Below are 17,869 nucleotides of genomic sequence, written 5' to 3' on the forward strand. Positions count from 1 at the left end.
CCCGTGGTTTTCTGGTCTGCCATGTTGCCTCTAGACTTTACAGTACTTACTTAAAGTCTCTTCTTCCTCTAGCACACCCAAATACATCTTATCACATAAAATCCCTTCATTATATAATGACAACAACTAACATCTAGAATGGACAAATACAAAACATTTGTCCCATGAAGATCTAAAAAATATGGAAAATTAAGTGTTACATTTGGTTCAAACCTTCCTGGTATGCAGCACCAAGAAGGAATGTTGATCAATCATGAAACTCAGCTCTAAGAAAAAAGCAAACCAGTTGCTCCAGAGGAAAACCTCTTACTCCTCTCAAGGCCAGGGAGTTTTGCTCCTAATGAGCCTCATCAAGAGCAATCTCTAATGTTACAGATAAAACAGCCAGATTCACGAGACCGACTTTCTCTATTCCTACCCCTCAGGAGTCAGTGCCATCATGCAAAGCACAGGTCAAGAAAAAGAGGTCTCTTTGGGTAGTGACCTGCTACCCTGACTTGGTCCTGGGCTATAACTTAAAATCTGTTTGGGCTGCTGTAACAAACTACCACAGACCAGTGGCTTGAACAGATTTCACATAACTTGGGAGGTTAGGAAATCCAAGGTGAAAGTGCCAAAAGCTCGGTGTCTGGTGAGGACCCTCTTTCTGGTTTGCAGACACACATCTTGATTTATCTTCATATAGTAGAGAGTCCTGGTCCCTTTGTCCCCTGTAAGAGCACTAATCATATCACGGGGGCTCCACCCCTGTGACCTCATGAAAACCTAATTACCCCTCAAAGGCACCACCTCTAAATACTATTATATCGGGAGTTAGAACTTCAACCAAAGAGTCTGTAGGTAACACATACAGTCCGTAGCGCCACATCATCTGCCAAAGTGATCAAAGTGGTTCATGTTCGGGGCTTCAGACAACAATGTTCATCAAGGTGATAAGCTCCAGAGAAGATAAAGCAATGTCCCAGTTTCCTTAGTAACAGAGAAGTTAGACTTTAACATATGTTCAGAAAATATTTTTTAGGTTAAAACTTCACAAAAGACACAGGAGGTGGTCTCTTTTCATGTTGTGTTTGCAGCCAAAAATAAGTTAGAAATAGTGTCCTCAATGAATGAACAATTTTTTTCAAGTTTGCCTCAATTCACTTAAAAGAAGACCATTGCAAAGGTTCCGAGAAACGTTTCTATGGGGCCTGTAAAGATTTGGGGCCCTTAAAAAAAAATCTCTGGGGAAACCTTGGCTTTTCTCAAACTGTCCACAGCCTAGCCCCATCTGTCCTGGTGTGAGTTCCCCAGCAGGCCATCCACAATACGGCCAGGGTCACTGTTGATGCTGTCTTGGGCTGGCAGCTCAGCAGGTCCGTCCCCTCAAGCCCCCAGCGTGGCTGATTCAGAAACCAATTTTATCTGCCCCCGAAAATGATTCTTAGAAGAATTGATTACAGCCATGGTAAAGCACAGATCAAGGGTAGAGGTCAATGGGAAAGGGAAATGCTGTGCCTGATGATTTACAAAAGTTACAGCAGTTAATCCTCACAACAGCACTAACAGGTAGGTGGTACAAATTTTATAGATGGAAACAACGCTCAGAAAGTTAAATACCCTGCTCAAAGTCATAGCTGGTACGTGGTGGAGCCCAAGATGGAATACACATCCCTGTGCTCCAAACCCATTCCCTGTGCACTGCTTGAAATCGCCTAGCTGAGGAAGCAGAAGGCTTGAAGTCTTGCCAAGCCACTCCAAACTGATCAACCTGACTCCGCCACTTCACCTCTCTCTTTTCTCCGGTGTGGAATGAGGTATACAGAGTAGGGGCATCTTATGGCAGAGCCTTCATAGTAATGCAGCTCACCTGAGCCAGCCAGCTCAGGGTGTTCAACCAAACAACCATCTTACTACTGAGCTCACACACATGAACTGGCAGGAATAGCCACCTGACCAATAGAATTTCAGTAGTTGGGCATAAACATGGGAAAGATCGATTCACTTGGCATAGATGGGGCTCTAAACTAAAAGGAAAAGGCAAAATAAAAAAAGGATTGAAAGGAAATTCAAGTCAAAACAAAATCTGCCTTGAAACGGAAGCTTCCGTTTCATCTCCATCAGGTAACTTTGTACTATAATGAATTATAAGACAAACTCACATCCAAGTAGGCTCACAATCATGACCGTAAAAGTTACAGTTTTTAGGTAATAGTCAAAAGAATTTGAAGCTAGGTGTGAAGATTTAAATTTAGTTAAATATATCGAGGTCAGGTGGTGGACATTTGTAGAAATTTTTAATTGTGTTAAAATTGCAAGGCACAGAGCAACCTGGCTCTACAGGCTGATGAGACTGTACTGATGTGACATGGGACTAAAGAAAGCAGTAACCTGAATTTATCATTTGTTGTAGTGACCACATCGAAACAGACTAAGCAGAACTAGGAACTATTCAACTTCACTTTGTTCTATTACTCTGGGTTCAACACAATCCTGGAATTTCAAAAACTGATATCCAAAGGGATCCCTGAATGTTGATGAGTATGTACCAGACTTCAAGTATTTATAGCTGCTTTTACAAGAGAAATCTCGATGGTTCTAAATTATCAAGCATCAGCCCCATCAACATGGCTCAGTTTCAGTAGGAATAACTGCTGAAAAAGCAAGCTCTGTGTACCAAGTTGACGTGGTATCCTAAGAATCCAGAGACAGCCACAGGAATTCTAAGATCTCCTGAAGGATTATGGCTAAGTGACTAAAATGCTGATTTGCATATCGGCATCGTTTTCCCTGATTTTTGTCACCCCAATCTTATTTCATTCATATTTCTCAGGTGGAGCTAACTATTCCTGACAACAAAAATTGATAAAGGGATAGGTGAGTAGTTAAACCCAGCCAATGAGAAGCTACTAGTTTCCTGCTGAGGTCACTATTTGAAAGGCTCAAGAGAGCCACTGTCTGCCAGACTTAAACTGGAGGGCCTTCAAATGAGGCTATAGATATGGCCACAAGACACCTGAGAATGAAGACAGTGCAGAGCTTAGAGGTGACATCATTTGAACCCCTGGGTCTTACACTAGTGTAACTTGACTGTTGCAGCCAGCAGCAAAGCCTTGAAAGAGATACAAAATCTAATGGATGATTTAAACATCCTAGAAGAGCCAGAGAAATGCCAACCCAAATATAAGAAACAATGATTCTCAGACATTGAACATCAGAAAGCACCGCATAGTGATTACTAAGAGAAGGGAAGCAATCAAGATGCATCCTACAACTGCCCCATTTTCCTGGCGAGATTTTTTTTTTGTTCAGGTTGCAGCACAGGCTCCTTGAGTTGCTCAGACAGAGCTAGGCATGTGGGTAAGTCAAGGCAGCTAGCAGTCACAAGGCAGGATAATAGGGAGTGGAGAGCTCTAGAGATCTGCAAAGGGTCTGATGAATGCCTGTGAGTGCAGGTGAGGAGGAAACCACCTGAGGCCAGGGAAGGAACCACCTACAAGGATCACAGGGAGGAGGAACAATCTTTGCCCAAGTGGGACCAGGAATAGTGTCTGTTCCCATCAACCAATTACCTCTTAATTCATAGAGGATTAGCAAAAGTACTAACAGGCTTTTGCCTCAGAGCTGGGGAATATAAGCCCTAGACGAAATGCTGTTTTGGTCCCACCTAACCTTAAAAGCAAAACCCCAAAAGAGCAAACTGTTACAATTAACCATGTACAAAAAAGCCTAAGAACGGAGAAATAAAAAAATATCTAAACACTCAACAAAGTAAATTTAGTGTCTGCAATCCTACTGAACCTTACCAGATAAGACACAGGCAATAAAGCTCATCATGAGAACCTTTCAAGAGAAACAGACCCAGAAATGTCACAGATGATAGAATAGACAAAGACATTAAAACAATTATTAGAACTATATTCCATATATTCAAGAAGATAGAACTTTTAATAAAGAAAATATTTTTAAAGGCCCAAAATGGACTTCTAGAAATGAACAACTTAAAGATCTGAGAGGAAAAATCTATTAGATCTATCTGTAGAATAATAACATTTATAAATTGAATTTAAAACTTAAGAAGAACTAAGTTTTTCAGATTAAGCTTAATGAACCATCAACTTTTTAAACAAAAATAGCTCCTTCAGTATTTCTTTGTGACCATAAACTTACACTGATAGAATCAAGACATACCTGAAGCTCTTTTTTTTTTTCCCTTCCAATCACGTTTTAGTAAGTTCACTTTTTGGCTTAAGACCGTTTGAGAGAACTTCCTGCCATTTTCCAGGGGAAAAAAAAAAAAGACATGAAATAGTTGACAAATTCTGAACAATATACCAGTCTAACTGGCTTTGAGGAAGCACATTCTATTTCACAGAACTGCTGAAACTGATGTTCAAGTAGAAATGGATTCAAAATTGAGATGTGCCCAGAGAATACAAACCACAATTCAAGAACTCTCTTGTCTGTGAGAGACCAGAATTTTCATTGATTTTTATTATATTTGACAGTTACTTACACTAAGTCTACAACTATACATCTTTGTGAAAATACAACTGATTGTTTTTGGACTACTTTTTGTGCTAAAATATGCTTTGAACTGTTAATTCTGTGAGTAATTAAGTTATGCAGTTCACACATAAGTGAATTTCTGCTCGGGTATCCTCTATCTTTAAAAAACTGTGATCATGTAATCTCCAAGTATGCTACCATCATTAATATTCCAAGATTACAACCAAAGTCACAGAAGACTGATTTTTTTTAATTATAATTTTTTTTTAAGGTTTATTTATTTTTGAGAGAGACAGAGACAGAATGTGAGTGGGTTGGGGCAGAGAGAGGGAGGCACAGAATCTGAAGCAGGCTCCAGCCTCCAGGCTCCGAGCTGTCAGCACAGAGCCTGAAGCGGGGCTCGAACTCACGAGCTGTGAGATCATGACCTGAGCCGGAGTCGGACGCTCAACCGACTGAGCCACCCAGGCGCCCCTGATTTTTAAACCTCTATTCCAATTTACAACTTAATATATACCCAGAATCAGGGGCGCCTGGGTGGTTCAGTCGGTTAAGCATCTGACTTTGGCTCAGGTCATGATCTCGAGGTTTGTGGGTTTAAACCCTGCGTCAGGTTCTGCACTGACAGCTCAGAGCCTAGAGCCTGCTTTGGATTCTGTCTCCCTCTCTCTGCCCCTTCCCCACTCATGCTGTCTCTCTCAAAATAAATAAATATTAAAAAAGAAAAAACAGCCACACATTAAGCCTGAGTGATACTTCCTATTCGCATATGCAATTCTCCAATCCATTCCTAATAAACTAGGAGGAGTCTTAATCCTAGTACTCCTAAAATCCTTAATCCTCCTAAACCCTTAATCCTCTCCATCCTAATTCTAGCAATCATTCCCCTACTCCACACTTCAAAACAAAGAGGAATGACATTCCAACCACCTAGCCAATGCCTATTCTGATTCTTAGTAGCGGATCTACTCACCCTAAGATGAATTGGAGGACAGCCAGTAGAACACCCTTTCATCACCATTGGTCAACTAGCCTCCATCCTGTACTTCTCAACTCTCCTAATCTTCATACCTATTTCTGGCATCATCAAAAGTCTTTTAAAATGAATAGTCTTTGTAGTATATAAAATACCTTGGTCTTACAAACCAAAAAAAGAGAATATCTGCCCTCCCTAAGACTTCAGTGAAGAGGCAGCACTTTGTTAGGTGCTCTAGATGTTAGCCTATGTAATCCTAATGATAAAGAACTTAAGAAAATAGGTAACGCAATTCCTGCTTTACAGATACAGAAATACAAGGTAAGAGGTTAGCAGCTACCCAAGGTTATTCAGTTAGTAAGTAGTGGAATGTGAACCGACCAGATCGGAATCTAGAACCTTTTCCATTTGACATGAAGAATTACAGGATGATAGAAGTATTAGGATATTCAGAATTAAAGGATAGAAAACTGAGAGATACTTAGATACTCTGGGGATGCTAGAGTTACACAAACAAAGAGATTTATAATTTCCTCAACCCCAAAAGACTGGAGACAGTAGCTCAGCTGTTTCTATCCAGTGTATATGCCATTTCCAGAAATGAAGTTTCTAAATCCTAACTCAGGGTGGGAGTTTTTAAGAAAGCCCCTCAGAAGTATGCTAGCTCTTGCTGGGTTCAATGGGACCTAGTACAGATAACCCTCGGCACACAAATGATCCTCTACTCTATCTACTTGCTCCAGATAGCACCTTTCTGTCCTTGAAAGAAAAAGCCATTTCCATTATCTTTCCTAAATGTTGGCGCTTTTTTTTTTTTTTGAGGGGGGGTGGTGGTCAGCTGAAAATATGCCTCCATTATACAAATTTGAATACATCCATACCATAGAACCCCATGCAGCTGCAAAAAGTCATGAAGAAACTCTTGCTATACACTATTATGGAATGGTCTACAAGACTACAGATGTATTGTTAAATTAACAACAAAAAGGTACAGAACACTGCATATAGTATGATGCTCTGTAAAAAGAAAAAAAAATTCTATACACTTATTTATCGTGTGTGTATATAGACTATCCCAGGAAGGATACACAATAGACCAGCAACATTTGCTTCCTAAAAAGGGACCTGGGTGCCTGGAGTACATGAATGGGAAGGAGATGGAGAGGCTTTTCACTGTAAACCTCTTCTATGCTTAGAGTTGAGTACCATTTGTATATTATCTACTTGATTAAAAGTGTGAGAGAAAAAATACCTCTTTTGCTGTAGAAGGAGACAATAGGGAGTTTTAGCTCACAAAATCTAATCCACAGGTCTGATGGAGTCTTCTAATTTCCTACTTTACTTTCTCCCTCTGTAGCACTAAATACTGTTATCTACTCTATTCCTGAGATTTTCCTTTGGCCTCCTTGACTTAAAGTACCAAATTAGAGTCATTTGATTTGCAGTATGTTCCTGTCATTCCTAAGATTCAGACATCCTGGATAAGAATCAAGGTAAGGAAGTGTCACTGGATTTGTCATAGAATACTTTGTACAGGTACAGCTCATGTCACTCCATCTTGACAGGAGTGAAAAAGGAAGAATGGCTTCCTTTTACAAAGGTCATTGCTAATGTCCGCATTAAAAAATATTCAACCCCAACTGAGCATCGGGAACCAGACTGCCTGAATTCAACCCCAGCCTCACCTCTCATTAACTGTGTGGCCCCAGGCAGGCTATCTCATGTCTGTAAACCTCCATTTCCTCATCTCTAAAAAGGGGGAAAGAAGTGTCCAACTTCATAGAGTTGCTGTGCAGATTGACATAATCCACGAAAGCGCCTGTCGCCGGGTCTGAGGCTACAAGTAGGTACTGCACTGTAAGTTCAAAGGTCAGGGGCTGCTACTTCGTCCAGAGACCTTTACAGCCTCCAGGCACTGTGGGTGGTTTTGGAGTAGTTCTCACGGACAAGAATCCAGGAGCGGCGCCTCGCTCAGCTCTGCAGCCTTGGGGCTCTTTGTGGCTACATCAGAGATGTGCCAAGACCTTCCTCAAGACGGGTGCCACTGTTGTTCAAAAGGCTGCTATGGCCATAACACAAGCTCTAGGACCTAAGATTCTGTAGACAGCAAGGCAAGATTCTGTACTCCAGGGGCACCTGGGTGGCTCAGTCAGTTGAGCGTCTGACTTCGGCTCAGGTCATAATCCTGCAGTTCGTGAGTTCGAGCCCCATATCGGGCTCACTGCTGTCAGCCTGTCAGCGCACGGCCTGCTTCGGATCCTCTGTCCCCCTCTCTTTGCCCCTCCCCCCCACTTGTGCTCTCCCCAAAATAAATACTAAAAAAAAAAATTCTGTACCCCACTCCGCAACCCTCCCAACTGCTGAAATGTGGGGTCCAAGGTGCAGCCTTCCTATGTTTACACAATTATAGTTCTGTGAGGAAGGCAAGTCTCCCTCACTAGCCTCTGTGGAGGCAGCAGTTCAAATATCTCCTCTTAGAATACCACAGAATGTCCCAAGTTGTCCGTAGGCTGTAGTAACAGGAAGGGAAGGAAAGAAGTTAAGCAATTTTCTCATTCCTCAGGTGCCATCTGTGATTTGCTCTGCCTCCCTCCTGGCGCAGAGTCAGCTGTGATCACCCCCGTGTGGTCTGCCTGTGGGTAGCGCATGCCAGCTGTCACCTCTCCCTCGACTGCCCATGCGGACAAATGTGCCAGCATCTGCGCCCGTGTATCTGCCTTGGCATGGACTCTGAATCCTGACAAGACATCAAGACCCGGCTCCAGTGTAGCCCTGACAGGCTCCCTGAATTCAGAGAAATGTTTGATGGTCAACCACCCTAATGCTGATGTCAGAGCGGATCCAGCCCCAGAGATAATCCTTGGGCTCCAGAGCACGTGACGCTCAGGTTTCTAATAAATTGCTTGTGTTTGGGAGGAAAGCCATCCAAAGGTGTGAGTGAAAGAGACCACTTTGAATCTGAAACCAGTCAAAATAAAGATAGTAGTTTTTAAAGATTAGAAATCAGTTCCTGCATGTAAGGGACATTTATTCTCTGTCCTCTTTAGGCAACAACTTATCACCTGGTGTTTTCCTTCCCTCCTCTACCTCCTCACACATCCCAGCTTTCATATCACAATATATAGATATCCTAAATATATACAGAAAATAGATGCCCAGGAAAAAGCAAAATTAAATTTTGTCCCCACGGCTTTTAAATATTGTAAATATTTACTGGGACACCTGGGTGGCTCAGTCGGTTCAGCACTGACTCTTGATTTTGGCTCAGGTCATGATCTCATAGTTCGTGAGATCAAGCCCTGTGTTGAGCTCCATGCTCAGCACAGAGCCTTGCTTGGTATTCTCTCTCCCTCTCTCTCTCTCTGCCCTGCTCTGTTCTCGCTAGCGTGCTCTCCCTCTCTCGAAAAAAAAAGAAATAAATGAACATTTTAAAAACTTGTTAAAGGGGCACCTGCGTGGCTCAGTCGGTTAAGCATCCAATTTTGGCTCAGGTCATGATCTCACAGCTCATGGGTTCGAGTCTCACATTGGGCTCTTTGCTGACAGCACTGACCCTGGAGCCTGCTTCTGATTCTGTGTCTCCCTCTCTCTCTGCTCCCTCCCCTCCCCCCTCATACTCTCTCTCTCTCCCCTCAAAAATAAACAAACATTAAAAAACAATTTTAAAAATTTGTTAAATATTCCAGTTTGTCTTCTCTCAGGGTGTCCTCATGCACTATCATTAAGGAGTAATGGCACCCAATCATTTGACTTTGGGCTATGTCTCCAGACTACATGTCCTGTTTTCAAATTTTAGAATGTAATTATTTCATTTCAAAGGAAAGAAAAAGAGAGGACGGTAGTAAGTGAATAGAGTACATCAGGGTTTGGGAGCAATTGCTTTATTACTCTCTTAGATTAAAGGTTCTGAAACTATAGAATTAGAGCCACTCAGAATTGAAGGGGACCCCAGGGACCCAGCCTAGCTGCTCAAGGCCTATCACCCCTCCACCAACCTAGCCCCCACCGAGGCCAGCAGTCCTTCAGGATTGGGGCGGTGCTTTCTTCCCAAGGCAACCAGAGCCATCCTCACAGAGCAGAACCAACCTGCAAGGAAGCTCAGGAATGCCACCTTCATATACGCACAAGCACGTCAAACTTCTGACACTTGACCATACACATAATGATTTGGCTTGAAGAAAAAACTTATCAATCAGCCATCAAAGAGCAGCTAATTCTAAAACTTCACATGTGTCTAGAAGAGAAGCCCTCTTGCAGAGAGGATCCTCACAAATTCTCCAAAAGTCATCATGTTCACACAGCGACTATGAACCATAACACAGGATTTATCAGTTCTACTTACTGAAAATTGTCTACTTTGTGGAGTAGCATGGGTATTTGTGAAGAAAAGAATCCATAACCATACTTATAATAAATAGGTCTGCCAGCACATAGCACCATGAGCAGAAAACACTAGGAAAGCTTTGTCATCAGAGAAAACCCAGGCATCAGATTGCAGCCAACCTGCAATCTGCTTATCTCCTTTTGCTTATCTCCTGTTTTCTCTGGTGCTCCAGGTACCTAAATAAGCAGGCCTTGTCCTCAGTACGAAAAAGCCACAGTGGGGCTCAACATTTCACTCACATTAAGTTTCAGTGGAGATGTTCACTTGTGTACCAAGGAGAACAGAAATAGGAAATTCCAAATGCCCTGAAAAAGTTCTGCCTATTTTTTTTTAATTTACTTATTCTTGAGAGAAAGAGAGAGCAAGCGAGTGAGCACAGGTGTGCACATGCATAGCAGGGGAGGGGCAGAGGGAGCGAGGGAGAGAATCCCAAGCAGGTTGGCCCTTTTTCTCCCTGCCTGCCTTCTTGTGCTGGGACGTTGGTCTTCTCCTGGCCTTGGACTGAGACCTACACCATCAGCCTTCAGACCCAGGCTAGAATTACACAACCAACTAGCTTGCAGAGAGCAAACTGTAGAACTTCTCAGCTCAGACAATCATGTGAGCCCATTCCTCATAATAAATCTCCCATTATACATGTGTGTATATATGTGTATATATGCACATTGCACATGCATATGCACATTCATGCTGTAATATATCACATATAGATATACATATAAGGAGATATATATATTCCTACTGATTCTGTTTCCTGTTTCTCCGGAGAACTCTAGCACAGATAGACTAGATAAATTGGATGAATGGATGGATAGATAGGATTAGATTAGGTAAGGTTAGATTAGATAGACAGAACCAGAGAACAATAATTTTAAAGTAGGCCTGGGCAGCAATGAAAATAATGATTGTAACATTATTTTACTATTTACTATAACATTGACTGAGTCTCTTCCTGTGCTGGGAGCTGGCCAAGTTTACAGATGTGTGCTGGGGCTGCAGCTGTGCAGGGGAGAGGATTCAAAGGCTCTGGCTGTGGAATTAAAGCATCACCATCCTTCAAGAACTCTGCTGGGTACACAGCACCGTCAGAACAGCTGTGTTCTGTACAAACACCTTGGTTTTGTCTGAGCTTCATAACAGAGAACTGAATCCCTGTCCATTACCTGGATTTACACGTGGGTAATGGACAAGGCTGAGAGCCAAGAGAAGCCACTTGAGGAAGATCATCACCATTAAATGAGGAAGAAATATAATGAAACCAGCCCTCTGGGGATGATCTAGAGGTATAGGGAAGACAGGGATCTGGGGTAAAAATAAACTGCACAACTAATGCCAACCCAATGCTGCTGGAAATACCCCATTCCCAAGAAGTGAGGTGGGCAATGAAAGCTGCTACCACTTTGATTCTGTTGGTCTCCAAATGAGAAGTGGACATCAGCGGGAAAGAGAAAGAGTTGAAGAGAAAGAGAAAGAGTTCAGTAGGAAGAGGGCCAGGTGGCTGGAAGAAATAACTTGTGTCAAAAGAACATTTTCACACAATTCGCCAAGACAAGGTGGATAACCAGGCCCTTCTAAGGGACCCCAAAATGGCCACAAGAACAGGAAGGCCTCTAAGCCCATCCAGGTGACATCAGAGGCATTAAACAGCAGAATGTGTATTTTATACTGTGTTGATAAAGCCTAGATAGGTACTCATAGACCATTTTATAGGTAAGACAAACTGAGACATAGAAAGAGGTTTTCTGGGGGCACCTAGCTGGCTCAGTCAGTTTATGATCTCACGGTTCATAGGTTTGAGCCCCACATCGGGCTCTGCGGGCACAGCTCAGAATCTGGAGCCTTCTTTGGATTCTATGTCTCCCTCTCTTTGCCCCTCCCCTGCTCACACTCTGTCTCTCTCTCTCTCAAAAATAACTAATAATAAACATTTAAAAAATTTTTATTTAAAGAAAAAGAAGAAGCCAGGACTGCAGTTCTGAAGACTGTGCTCTCACCTGACTCTACCACACCACCTGCTTAGCAGAATTTGGATTATCTGGACAAAGCCCCAGATACGTGTAGGGAAACAAGTGATGTGTTTACATGAATTTTGTCACAGTTTATTTATAAACCTCAGGATAGAGTCCGACATCATGGCTATCCTTGATCTCTGGTATGCAATATACTTCATCCCACCCAGGCCCTCAGTTGCCTTCTGGTTACAAAAAAAAAAAAAAAAAAAAAAACTGCTCCAGAGGTGCCTGGGTGGTGCAGTAGGCTAAGCTTCCAACTTCTGCTCAGGTCACGATCTCATGGTTCGTGAGTTCAAGCCCCACATCAGGCTCTGTGCTGACAGCTCAGAACCTGGACCCTGCTTCAGATTCTATGTCTCCCTCTCTCTCTGCCCCTCCCACGCTCTCGCTCGCTCTCTCTCTCTCTCTCTCTCTCTCTCTCTCTCAGAAGAATAAATAAACATTAAACAAGTAAAAAATAAGACTGCTTCAGCAAAAGCCTTGCAAGAGCCTTGAGTATCTACCTCGTTTGGCCCTTTCTGAGGGAGACAGCCTTATGTCCTGACCCTGCTACCCTAAATTCATTCTATAGCACACGACCTACCATCTGAGTCACTGGTGACTGGATTAGCACCTCAACCTATACACTGGCATAAGGCAATCTTAGCCCAAGAGGGGAATCCCATATGTAGTGGTGGCTAAACCCAAAGATTTTCTCTCTTAGGGCATTTTTAGGAAGAAGGAGCAGGTAGGAGCAGGTTCAAAGGCAGAATGATGTTCAGAGACAGTCAGAGCAAAGGGAACTCAGCTTGGCTAAGGTGGGCCATGGTAGAGAACTAGGGTTGGTTTCATGAAGTCCTGATACTAAGGGGAAAAGACTATGCCATTGAGTCACAATGCATCCTCATGGACATTTGGGGGACTAAACTCTTTTCCAGACTCATGAAGCCTGGCCACAGGTGTTCCTGGCTTCCCATGTGCCAGGTAACAGGACTGTCATCTGGGTCTGTGTGAGTCCTCACAGTGAAGCCACCCAGTCGTTGAGTTAGGCTGAATAAGTCTCTGATCATGTAGTTAGTAGCCATCAAAAGAATTATACTGTTAAACTACCAACCAACCAAGATCAGTTTCTTTTTTATTTTTTTTTTAAGTTTATTTATTTATTTTTAGAGAGACAGAGATAGCATGAGCAGGGGAGGGGTGGAGAGAGGAGAGAGAAAAAAATCCCAGGCAGGCTCCACACTGCCAGCACAGCGCCCAACGTGGGACTCAAACCCACAAAACCATGAGATCATGATCTGAGCTGAAACCAAGAGTCAGATGCTTAACCAACTGAGCCACCCAGGTGCCCCCAAGTCAGTTTCTATTTCGAAGATATTATTTGGGGAATGATTACTTCTTTCAATACAACCCCAAGACTTAGCAATGGCAGAGTGGGAAAGAGACATTGCTGCAGACAGTGTGCTTTCTGGGGCACAGGTCTGACTTTGCTTTTCCATGCTGTTATTGCCTTGTTATTATTCCTGGTCTTCATCCCAAATCTCATGAACACTTCTCTTTAGCCTCAGTAACTCCACTAACTTATCCACACTCATAATCTTACTTCCTTTCTGACAATGAGATTCTAACATTCCTGGAGTTGAGAGGCAAAAATCAAGAAAGCAAGCAAGAAAAAACTATTACATCGACTGGATTGACTGGAGCCTTCCACTGTCATCTCTTTCTTGCAAACATTACCACGTCTTCGTTGGCTTTTGTCTACTTCCGTCAGCCAATCTATGACCAAAGAAAAGCAACAGTGGTCTGGTGTCCTTTCCAGGCACTGCAGAACATCCAATGCTAGCCAAGGTTTGCCACTGGAGTTTTTACTCTCTTCTGAATGGTAACAAATGTGACTGCTCTCCCACCTCCAAAGAACACTGCTGGCCTTAATCAAAAACCATTTTGTGTTTTTCTCATGGTTGGGACTTTGGATGGCTATGGAGCTAGGAAAATCTCAGTGACCCCTTAGCTTGGACTCTGATTTGTTACTCTTATTAGGAAGGCCTGAAAGTATTTAAAACTTTATTTTGAAGAAAATAACATTTCTAACATTTCTTCGGGTGTGAAAAATGTTTTTTGTTAGCTCAGGTTTGTTAACATAATACACGTAAGAGTCTCTCTCCACCATACCAGATCTTAGCAATGCCTGTTTCAGAACCCAAGTGATCAAGGTTTACAATATACAGACTTATTACTCACCAGGCCATAAGGTGCTCCCAGGCACTGTGTCAGAGTTTTATTCATCCCAGTCTCCACCTCCCCATAAGACCTGATGCTTGAAAAAGGCTCAGAAATCATGGAGGGATGGAGAATGAGGAGGGGTGAGAGGGCAGCATAAATGAATTTTAGGACCATTCATCAAAATTGTACATTTGACATTATAAACTCTCCGAACACACCCATCACCAAGTGAAAAGGAGAGAAGGCACAAACTGTCCTCTCTTTTCTTGACCGCAGCAGTGTTTTCCCAGGTCAAATTATCCTTTGAACATCTACTCTCTGTCACATAAAAAAAATAGACAAAGCCTCCACGTAGGACTAGAAGTGACCTGTTTGTGTCTTTGACAATGTGGCTATTCTCTTCGTGTTTTTAAGGAAATGTGTGGAGATGTCACTGGGTGGTGTAGTCTTACTGGATGTCCTCTTAGATGCCCCCCAACTGAGCATTATTCTAGAACAGAGCTACTCTGGCTATAATAAGCACATGAATTACTTTTAAGCTAAAATTTAAATGTTAAATTATGTAGCTAAAACTTCTATTTAAAAAAGTGGCTCTTACTAGCCAAACAAGGTCTATTTTAAGAATTGGCAACATCATTATCTGTGTTTTCCAATGTGGTTTAAATTGTACATAGTGCACTTTCAACGATTTCGCTGAAGTTCAAAATCAACCTGCAAAATAAAAACTAATTTTTACTGAGAAGATTTACACAGAAATCAGAGATCTATGAACTGGGTCTCCAGCAGGAATGACCTTGGTTGAGCAATGATAATTTTATCCCTGATGGTTAATAGCAGGATGGCATGATATATAGGTAAAGTCATCTCTAAGTTGGCAGAGGTCAACACACACGCGCGCGCACACACACACACACACACACACAGGTCTCAGTTTATAATGAGAAGGATTCTAATTTCTCACGAGTGAAGGACAAGTAGATCACCCTCATAGAGTTTATACTCAAGAAAGAAGACATGAACTAAATAATAAATTTGATAAATGACCTATTATGTTAAAAGATTATAATTTCTACTGGAAAAGAAAAAGCACTACAAGGTCAGGGATAGAGAATGGGCTTGGGAAGAATAGTGTTAAGTAGTCCAGGGCTAGCTTTGTTGAAAAGGTCAGAGTTGAGCAAGGACTTGAATGAGATGAAGCTTTGAAGAAATGTTCTGATTTCTTCATTAAAGAGTCTTGCCACCGTGACCTCCGCACACAGGATCCAGTGGCCTTGGTTCCAGTAAACACATGGAGGCTAATGACAAGAAGGTGAACAATCCTAGCATTTGTCTGCTCTTCATCAGGATGGGATGCTGGTGCTGTTTCCACATCAACTATTTAGCAACATTCCCAACCATGCACATCAGTGTTAGTGAGGTGGGATGAAAGCATGTGTTCCAATGACAAAGTCCCTTCTCTTTTCACTGCCCCAGCCTGCCTATCTAGTATTTTGGGTTCCTTAGCATCATTCTCCATGGACAGTTGTAAGGAAAGCTTTATACTAGGGTCATTCTTATGGATATAGAAATTGATATATTTGAGATATGGTAATGGTGATAAAAACTGGAGTCAGGATCTATTTCCATATTCACAAAGCTGAACTTTGATCTGAGAATTCTACCACTGAACAGACTTAAACCACATCCACAAATGATACGTAGATCAAGTGATCACCCAACACTATATACCTTTGTCAACTTAGGGTGCTGTAACATTATCACAGGCTGGGTGGATTAAACAACAAACACTTATTTCTCACCCTTCTAAGACTGAGAAGTCTGATATCAAAGATCCAGTGTCTGATGAGGGCCCACTTCCTTGTCTGCAAATGACCATCTACTTGTAGGATCCACATGTATTAGAGAGCAAGGGAGGAACAAGCTCTCCCTAGTCTCTTCTAATGGCACAAATCCCATTCATGAGGGCCCCACCCTCATGACCTAATTACCTCCCAAAGACCCTACTACCTAATACAATTACATAGGGGCTTAGGATTTCAACATATGAATTTGGGGTGGGAGGAATACACACATTCAACCTGTAACACTATTAAAAAAAGATTTTTAACACTATTGTAAATTTAGATTAACTGCAAGTCTATAAATGTTTATACACTTCAAATTTCATATATTACACATCATTCAGATGTTGCTTGTACTTTCAAAGTTTAAAAACCATCTGTAAAGTTCTCATTTCTCTTTCAGTATCCATTAGGGCTGCCAAAGATCTGGTTAACCTTAATGCAAACACCAGTGCCATGGGCTCAAAGAGTCAAAGACCTTCCACGTTTCTCTTGGTGCAGTTTCAGTACACACCCTCTGATTCCACATCCCCCTGGCTGCCCTCTCTCTCCAAACCATGTTCATTCAGAGCCCAGCCCCTAAGCTGTGTGCATAGCAAAATACATGACATAAAATTTATTATTTTGAAGTGTACCATTGAGTGGTGCTAAGTATTTTCACAATGTTGTACAACTATCATCACTATCTGGTTCCAGTTTTCATCATCCCCAACAGAAACTTCATCACCATTAAGCAGTGCCTCTGCGTTACACACTAGTAACCACTAACCTGCTTTCTGTCCCTATGGATTTGCCTATTCTGGATATTTCATATAAGTGGAATGATACAATATGTGGCCTTTCACTTAGCATCTTGTTTCCATTGTTCATCCATGTTGTAGCATGTAACAGTACTTCATTCCTTTCAATGGCTGAATGATACTCCACTGTATGGATGTACCACATTTTATTTGTCCATTCATACACTGATGGACATTTAGGTTATTTCCACCTTTTGGCTACTGTATACTGTGTATATTGCTGCAATGATCCTTCATGTACAAGTTTTTTGTTTTAACACTTGCTTTCAATTCTTTCTTATATTAATTTTTATTTCTTTTTTAAAGTCACTCATTGCAAGCATGACAGGAAGCTGGTAGGTTTACTAATGATGTGGGAGATGGTGAAGCAGAGTCAAGAGGAGTCACATTACAAAGTGAGCTGCCTTCCCTCATCTCTCCGTCTCCAGATCCTTGGTCTCCTGCAGGCGCCAGAGACAAACCTCCCATCTTTTCACTCATATTTGTCCTCTTCCCAGTGAGGTCCCTTGAGGTCTCATGTTTTTTTACCCCAAGAAAATTTGTCAAGGAAATTCTTCTAAAGAAAACAGCCTTCTTGCTGAAAGGAATTCTGCTAAATATAATTTATCTTCTTGCATAAGGACCTACGCATGGGGAAGGTGATTAACCCTAGAAACCAGAAAGCACACATCAACGTGGGTTTCCTATGATGAGGGAAAAGACACTGACAGCACAGTGTAATTTCTGGTAAGTTCTGCCTCACAGGTAACCCATTAGTTAACTGTGTACTAGTACGCAATGAAATTGGGACCTAAAGCAAGAAAAGGATCTTTGGGGAATTAAACATAAATAGAAAGTAACAGAGTATGAAGCTCCCAAACAAATCAAAGCAGTTGATTGAGCTGGTCCAAAGCATATGGACCACCCTTGTGTTTCCCTACAGAACACAAAGAGATAAGACAAGATCACCAGAAAATCTAGGATCTGGCTAGAACCAAAATGGAAGAGCTGCTCAGCCTGACAAGCTACTAGAATGGAAATGTTCCAATAATTGTACATTCAGCTATTGACAATCTGAGTAGGGGCTATACTAATAAGAAAGAGAATAGGGCAACTTTTCCTGTTGAGTTACAATCAATTCGCTGATGCCTACTATATGCCAGGCACTGTAGGAAGCCAGGGATACA

This window comes from Acinonyx jubatus, chromosome B3, assembly GCF_027475565.1.
Source record: "Acinonyx jubatus isolate Ajub_Pintada_27869175 chromosome B3, VMU_Ajub_asm_v1.0, whole genome shotgun sequence".
Lineage (NCBI taxonomy): Eukaryota > Metazoa > Chordata > Mammalia > Carnivora > Felidae > Acinonyx > Acinonyx jubatus.